Source organism: Astatotilapia calliptera, chromosome 3, assembly GCF_964374335.1.
Source record: "Astatotilapia calliptera chromosome 3, fAstCal68.1, whole genome shotgun sequence".
Taxonomy (NCBI): domain Eukaryota; kingdom Metazoa; phylum Chordata; class Actinopteri; order Cichliformes; family Cichlidae; genus Astatotilapia; species Astatotilapia calliptera.
The window spans coordinates 17592483-17601403 of NC_137424.1; the positions used below are offsets into that span (position 1 = coordinate 17592483).

General features: G+C 48.8%; 1 long non-coding RNA gene across 1 annotated transcript; it reads left to right on the plus strand.

Moving 5' to 3' along the window:
- Positions 1–1505: 1505 nt before the first annotated feature.
- Positions 1506–8694, plus strand: LOC145425317 (uncharacterized). Its single transcript, XR_013905983.1, has 2 exons — positions 1506–1560; positions 8312–8694. It is a non-coding gene; the product is annotated as an uncharacterized LOC145425317 (long non-coding RNA).
- Positions 8695–8921: the final 227 nt, after the last annotated feature.

Here is an 8921-nt window from a genome sequence, read left to right on the forward strand (position 1 = left end):
CGCGTGTGGGCCGCGGGCCATACGTTGAGTCTCACTTTTTGAAATGTGAACATTGTTCTGCTGCAGTCAATGGACTAAACCAGAGAAGAAGAAAACAGACTTTACCATGAAGATCCTCAGTGTGGATCAGTATAATATCAGCCTGATGTCTGCAGTTTAGTGTCAGCACAACTTTCACATCATATTCATCTCAGCACAACTAAAACATGCTGACTGACCCCAGAGTTTCAAGTCCACATCCTGGACTCTCCAGGAAACCACACAGATGCTTCACTCCTGAATCCTGCAGCTTGTTGTTCCTACTCAGGTCCAGCTCTCTCAGATGGGAGGGGTTGGACTTCAGTGCTGCTGCCAGATAATCACAGCTGATCTCTGACAAACCACAGTCCATCAATCTGTATAAAGAATGAAAGATGTAAGTTTATTAGACAAAGTGCTTGAAATCATTCAGTGTTTCATCATCTGTTCAGAGCTGAAGAAGGTTCAGAATGTAGAAGTTTAGAAAATGGAAACTCCAAACAGCTGAAGCCAACAGGAAGCAGCTTCAAACAAACACAACAAGAGAAAAAACTCTGAACGTTTCACATTAAAGTCGTACATTTCTCACAAAGCTCAATTATGTGACAGACATTTCATCCCATGTCAGTTTGGCCTCATCCTGGGCCGGATTATCCAGCACACACTCTGACCACAGGCCCAGGGGCCACGCACAGCTGGGCTCCATCCAAGAGACAGCAAACAAACCAACACAATAATAAAAAGCACCATGTGATCTTCTTACATCTTCAAGACAAACATAGTAAAAACATGAGCATATTTGTTTCCTGATAAAATGATGTGACAGGTAGAACAGAGTAAAGTGGTGGTGTTACTGTTAAGTCTAATTGTTGAATGTTGCCATTGTGTTTCTTAAATTTGTACAGTCTTAGTTTAAGCAGTAGGATCAAAGCCATTCCTTTGATCCTGACCACCTCTCCAGCCACTCTGTGCTGGGGGAGGTTTTATTGTAGATACATCCTATCTGAAAGATCTGTTTCTTTTGATGTAAGCTTCCTGGGTTTATGACCCTTTGGTCAGCAGGAGGTAACACACACACACACACACACACACACACTTACATACAGTGCCTTGTCTATGTAACCAAAGGGGGGTTGCAAGGGGAGGTGCTTTGTAAACTATTGTTTGAAGATTGTCAATAAAAGGCAGCGAGAGGAGGCCACCATTGGGGTCATTGTCGTGCTGGACACAGACGAGGCCTCCCTTGCGCAAGTAATGGATCGATCGACTGTCTTGTTTTCTTCATGATGAATAAGTCTCTAGAATTAGCGGGGTTTGTGGAAACACAGACCCAACATTTATTTGGTCCTTCGGAGCCGGAGCCTAACACATTGCATCCACCGAGGAGAGGGAGAGGACGCCACCGCAACGTCTGGGATGATTGAGGTAAAGCCCTGGTGTTTTTGGCTTGCCACCAGGCCGGGAAGTTTGCTCCTGACCTCCCCTCAGGATGGATGACGATTGACGGGATCCAGAGGCTCTTCCCATGAACGTAAACAAACAGTGAGTACAGAAGGCCTTGGAGAGCGGCTACGGGCTGTGCGTTAAACGTGAGTCCGGGAGCGCGCTAGCCGCGTGAGAGAGACGCAGGCTTCTCCGCCATTTGGGGCGTAGAGAGTTCTCCGCCATTTGGGGCGTGGAGATAACCTAGGTTCGGCGTCTCCGCCGTGAAGGAGTCCGGAATCTCCGCCATTTGGGGCGTTAGAGAGTGTCCGAAGGTTGAATTCTCCGCCATATGGGGCGTTTGAGAGTTTTCAACAGAGAGCGCTAGCTGTGCGTGCAGACGCAAGCGATAGGCCTATGTTGTGTGTGTGTGCAGGCTGATTGTTAATGGAGAATAAAATGTGTAAGTCTGCCTTAGAAGGAGATTTAAAATTTATGGAGAAATTTTTACCAGGCAGTACGCAGTATGTAGGTTGTTGGCGTAAGAAATGTGGATTTGAAGGGACATTAGTGGAAGTTCAGTGTAAAATGCTGGTAGAAAGAATAGCTGTAAGTGTAGCTGGTAAAACAGGTAAAGCGAAGCAGAGGAAGGAATTGCAGTTAGCAATTGCTAAGTTGTGGCTGGAGCAGGTTCAGAAGAGGAGAGAAGCAAGAATGTTAGCAGAAAGTAGAGCCAGAGAAGAGCGTGAGAGAGCAGAGGCTGAGTATGGAGAGACATTGGGAGAAGCATTGAGTCCAAGACAGACTGGGCAGGGTAGGAAACAGAAAGTAAAGTTAGTGAACACAAACGTTACAACTACATATCCATCCCTGACACAAAACAAACAAACAAACAAAAAAAACATATGGTGTTTCTGTCCCAGAGTGTGAAGATGAAGAAAGTTTTTCTCCTGATCCAGTCCGTGAGTGTGTCTGACGTCATGGTGTGTGTGAAAGGTATCCAGCTGGGGCAGACGTGATTCTGCAGGTCACCTGCCCAGTGGACAAAAAGAAATAAAATAGTTGTGTGGATGAATGATAGCACGAAGAGTGTTTGGTGTTTCTAAGTCTGAAACAGCTGTAATGCTATTTTCTGTTTTGGAGAAAAGTACAGTTAAAGAAAAAAAACCAGAGAGAGATGTGTGTTGTTTTAAGCAGTGATGAGAATAATGAAAGTGTGATGAGAGAAGAACACAAAAACATACTGAAAATGCATTAACTATACTAACCCTACATGCATTTACACATAAATGATACTCATGAAGACCAGACAGCATCTTAAGCATGAGATTCTGTTTGTCATCTTGTCCAAGTCACTAGTAAGATGAAAGTGATACATAGACTAGTGGACTGAATATTATAGGAGGACAGATGGTTGCATCATAGAGGAGAAAGCAGAATGCTGATGAGAGGTCTTAAATGAGTGAGCTGAGTGAGCTGATTGTGAGTTTCTGGTGTGTGAAGAAGTTTTACCATGGCACACATTTAGTTACATGAGAACTAAAACTTATTATGTGCTAAGACAACAGGGTTATGCTGTATGTTGTGTGTATGGCTGATTGGATAAATGTTTGAGATTAAACTGGCTGTTTGATTTGTCTTTTGTTATTTAAGTTGAGCCTGCCAATTGGGTTGTGACGATTTATCCCCCTGGCATGAAGAACACGTGTCATGACTTAAACAAGGCCTTTCTTTCCTTTGATTTCCTTTATTTTCTTTCTTTTATTTTGTTACTTTCATGGTGCACTGAAAGTTTTGTTTGATGATCTCTGTTTGAGCACGATCAGAATCGAAGCGTCGTCGAGAAAACTGTTGCAAAGTGAGCTTCTCCAAAATTAAAATGGGCTCAGGAGAAATCCACTTATTTGAGACAAGTTCCTGTCCAAAAGGATTCAGCGAGAAAATCCAGTCTAAATTATTTTTCTTTTTGAAATGACGTTGTTTTGCTGAGCGTGGAAACGGATGCGACGATAATTTCCACAATTCGCAAAAGAAGGAATCACTGAGTGAATGAGTAAGAGTTTTAAAATAAATGGGAAACTGACTGACTGACAAAAGCTGACAAGACTGACTGACTTAACACCATTGTGTGAAGTCAACCCCCACCTGACAAAGGTGTGGATGTGTCTCTGTGTGTGTCTCTGTTGCAGGAGCAGAAGGAGACCACAGGAGGAAACTTGGGTCACATGACTATGTGAACTCTGAAAATTTAACCTTTTTAGTTTAAATTCTATGTCTGTGAATTTACCATGTGTGTGTCATTCACTACCTTGTGTTGCTCACAGAGATTACTGTGAGAAAGTGTGTACACACCTGCGCAGCGCTAACATTTACATTTCTCTTTACAGCAGATGGTTAATCATGTGATTTGATCATGTGGTTTACAGCAGGACACAACTTAATGATGTTTCTCTACCACAGGATTACTGAGATTTTGTATGAAGAGAACTGTAGTTACAGGCTATATGTTGATGATGAAATTACACTGTGTTTTTGAGAGAATGTTACAGGGAAGAAATGAATGCAGTGTGAGACATACTGTGATGAGACCATTGTTACTTTTTCCACAGCGAGTGTTAACTTTATGACTTTTCACAGCTCCTCTGGAATCTGGATGGCCGACACCTGACAACCGGGATGAACCTTGTGTTTGGCTAATGTTGTTTTTCTTTAAGAGTGCTTGTAAAGGATTCAGCACAGACAGACGAGTGACAATTGAACAGATGTGCAGTGGTTACAGAATAGTTACATCGGGGCCCATTATCTGACCACACTGTTGGGCTCATGGTGAGTAACAAACTTAAGGGACGTCACTGATTACAATGTGGAATGACGGTGAGATGTTAAATAATTTGGAACAAATTATGGGGAAAAGTAGGAGTTTAATGAGTTTAGAATAAACCTGCAATGATACTTGTCTCTGTGATGCTGAATACTTTATTACTCTTATGATCTATAGTTGGTTGCAAATGTGAAGTTGTTTTAATTTTAAGACTTTGTCTTCTAGGATACAGGAGCTGGGAGCTAAACAAGCTGAACATTTCAATACTGACTAATGTTTTTACACAGGGTTACAGCTTGGAGTGAAGCTGCTCCAAGGGACAAACCTTAGAGATTGTTTTAGGGACTGTGCAACACTCTTGTCATTGGGGAGTTGACACATTGTCACGGCTGGCGGAGGGAGCCGTGTGGTGTGGAGGAAAAGGAGGACCCAAGATGCAGCAAACTGATGATACGAGTGATGTTTTATTTACAAAGGTGGTGGTGACAAAAACAGGCAACGAGGTATGAGTACTTTACAAACGGAAACCTAAACTGGGAGAAACTAAGTGACAAACCTGAGACCATACAAAAGGGGTGCGGGGCAGAGAGACGCAGAGACAGGAACACCATAGAACGCAGAGGTAGACGGATGAATGCAGACGAGCCGACAACAGGCAGGAGAACACACAGGGCTTAAATACACACCAGTAATCAGGGGATGAGGGACAGGAGGGCAACACAGCTGGGAGAAATCAGAACTGACGGGACAGGGGAAATGTAAACTGAACACACTCACATCAGACAGAGACCTTCACAATAAAACAGGAAACTCAGACACGGGGAACCAAACAAGACACAGATCTAAACAGACAGCTTCACAAACAGATGGGGTGACACCATAGACAGACAGATCCAGACGCAGACTCAGAGGCAGACCGAATATAACACAGAACTAAAACAATCATCATCATGAAAATGATAACAAACTAAAAGCGCTGGGTCACCGACCCAGGACCGTGACAGTACCCCCCCCGCAAGGGCTGGCCCCAGACAGCCCAAAACAAAAACAGACGACCAACCCAGGGCGGGCGGCGGGGGACCAGGACGGAGGGACCAACACCAAACAAAAAAAACTCCAGTGACCCAAAAGAATTGACCAAAACACAACACACACTGGAGTCCCCGAACAGGGTCCCAAAATATAGTTCAGGAGGCCGGCCCGGAGGCTGACAACTCAGGAGCCTAGAATAGTTCATCTCCGGGGGCCGACCATGCGGAAGGCAGTGGCGGCGACGGGGAAACCGTTCAGGCGGCTGACCGTGCGGACAGCAACGGCGGCGACGGGGAAACAGTTCAGGCGGCCGACCGTGCGGACAGCAACGGCGGCGACGGGGAAACAGTTCAGGGGGCCGACTGTGCGGACGGCAACGGCGGCGCAAATGCAGGTCCGGGGGCCGACCGTGCAGACGGCAACGGCGGCGTGTAGGAGGTCGTCCACGCAGCAGGCGGGGGTGGCAACAGAAGTCCGGAGGGCGGCCACGGTGGTGATGATGCCCAACAAGCGGCCTGGCAGACGACCGACGATGTGAAGGTGGTAGTAGGGGACCCGAAGGCTGCGTGGCCCCTGCAGCCCCAGGCGAAGCGGAGGTTGGACCAGACGAGGCTGAAGCCGATGCGGAGGCTGGTCCAGGCGACGGCGTAGGTGAAGCAGTAGCTGGACCAGGCGAGGCTGATGCTGGACCAGGCGAGGCTGATGCTGGACCAGACGAGACTGAGGCCGGACCAGACGAGACTGAGGTTGAAGCGGAGGCCGGACCAGACGAGACTGAGGTGGAGGCTGGACCAGGCGAGGATGAAGACACGGAGGCCGGACCAGGCGTGGATGACGGCAGCGGGACAGCTGCAAAACCTGACGGCAGCAATGCTGCAGGAGGTGATGTGGAGATGTGCTGGCTGGGTCCTCCAGGACCGTCAGCTAACGAGGCGTGGTGCTGGGTGGGCTCCTCGGGCCCTCCAGCAGACGGCACTTGAGGCTGGCTGGGTTCTCCTAAACCCCCAGCAGAAGACACTTGAGGCTGGCTGGGTTCTCCAGAACCCCCAGCAGACAAAACTTGAGGCTGGACGGGCTCCTCGGGCCCCCCAGCTGACGAGGAAGTGGAAGGAGGCTGGACGGGCTCCTCGGGCCCTCCAGCTGACGAGGCGGGAGGCTGGACGGGCTCTTCGGGCCCTCCAGCTGACGAGGCGGGAGGCTGGACGGGCTCCTCGGGCCCTCCAGCGAGAACAGTCTCAGGACCAGTGGGCACAGGGGCCCCTGGAACACACGGGACAAAACCAGCAGGCGCACGGGCCTCTGGCAGGAACGCAACAGAACCAGCAGGCACACGGGCCTCTGGCAGGAACGCAACAGAACCAGCAGGCACACGGGCCTCTGGCAGGAACAGGTCAGAACCAGCAGGCGCACGGGCCTCTGGCAAACACAAAGTGGACTGCGGCTGCACAGAGCAGTGACTCAGCTCAGGCAGCGACAGCCGGATGCAGTCCTCAGCTGGCTTCTTGACCTCCAGGGGTCCAGAGTCGGCTGGGGGCTGGAACCCAGCCTCTGGGGAGGCCCTGGAGTGCGTCACAGTCTCTGTACTGGCCAGCTGTTGGGGACTGATTACTGCGTTATGTGGCGTGTCTCTCTGCTGGACATGAACAGGTGAAAAACAGTGCTTTTTGGGTTGGATGGACTCTACCAACTGAGCTATTGACTGGGCTATGGACTGTAACATAGTGTCTAATGAATCTGACTGTGACTGTAACTGGGCTATGGGTAGTGAGGCTGAATGTGATGGAGGTGGCGACTGAGCGGCTAACTGAGCTAGTGGCTGCTGGGCAGCTAACTGAGCTACCGGCGGGGCAGCTGACTCAAAAAACACAGCCCCGGAACAAACAGTCACACAGTCCAAAACAGAAAAAGGGTCCTTCTCACTCACCACAGCCGGCAGTTCCGAAGTCCTAATCTCCGGCTGTGGGGTGACGCGCCGACGGCGCGATCGTCGCTTCCTCCCGGGCAAAACCTCCGGCGGGCCGGGCAAAACCTCCGGCGGGCCGGGCAAAACCTCCGGCGGGCCGGGCTGGGTTGGGAAGCGGTAGCGGCTGGAGGGCGAAGGTGCAGCTCATGAAGGAGGAAGTCTTGTGCTAGCGGGTGAAGCGAGTCCAGCAGCCAGGAGTGGGCAGAGATTAGCTGCTGTATCCTGGCTTTTACCGCGCGGTGAAACCCTTCCCCCTCGTGCTCGAGCCACAAGTTGACCAACCTTGAAACAGTGTCAATTAATTCCTCCCGAAACTCCTGGGAAGGTGCGGATGCTGCTGGGTCCATGTTGGTCGGCTCGTACTGTCACGGCTGGCGGAGGGAGCCGTGTGGTGTGGAGGAAAAGGAGGACCCAAGATGCAGCAAACTGATGATACGAGTGATGTTTTATTTACAAAGGTGGTGGTGACAAAAACAGGCAACGAGGTATGAGTACTTTACAAACGGAAACCTAAACTGGGAGAAACTAAGTGACAAACCTGAGACCATACAAAAGGGGTGCGGGGCAGAGAGACGCAGAGACAGGAACACCATAGAACGCAGAGGTAGACGGATGAATGCAGACGAGCCGACAACAGGCAGGAGAACACACAGGGCTTAAATACACACCAGTAATCAGGGGATGAGGGACAGGAGGGCAACACAGCTGGGAGAAATCAGAACTGACGGGACAGGGGAAATGTAGACGGGACAGGGGAAATGTAAACTGAACACACTCACATCAGACAGAGACCTTCACAATAAAACAGGAAACTCAGACACGGGGAACCAAACAAGACACAGATCTAAACAGACAGCTTCACAAACAGATGGGGTGACACCATAGACAGACAGATCCAGACGCAGACTCAGAGGCAGACCGAATATAACACAGAACTAAAACAATCATCATCATGAAAATGATAACAAACTAAAAGCGCTGGGTCACCGACCCAGGACCATGACACACATGGCGAAAGCCGTGTGGCGAGAGGAGTTTCATTTTTTAATTTGTAGATATCGTGAGGTGCCATGACGAGAAGGAGTGACTGAGAGGATCGTCCACAAGATGGAAGCTGAGGCCAGGAGAGAGTTTTCAGGAGGATCGGAGATCACCTTCAGCACAGAGAGCTGTGTTACTGGTCTTCCAAAGGATCGTCACGAGGAGACTTTGCACAGCAAATCTTAAATAAGATGAAAGAGTTTCGACGTTGACGTTAAGGAAGACAACTAAGCTGTTTGCGTGTCGAGGAGCCTGTGCCATCACCAGGGAAGTCTCAAATGTCCCAGGAATGGGTGGACCAAAGACCAGCTTTCCAGAGTCATTATTTTGTTTTAGGAGTTTTATTTTTCATTTTGTTAGACATGGCACAGTTGAAAGTAAAAGAAGACCACTCTAATTTGTCATGTGTTGTCATATTTTGATATATTTGATTACTTGTCATTGGTTATATTATATCGGGTAAAAATCACCCGGCATTAGTGATCGTGTTACTATTTATAGCGATAGTGTTCTAGGGTTAAATCTTCAGCAGCGTTGGAAAATGGAACCTGAGGGAGCGTGCCAAGCTCCAGAAAGTGACAGCGCAGAGGAGGTCCAGCGATGGACTTGTGGTTCTGTGAACAG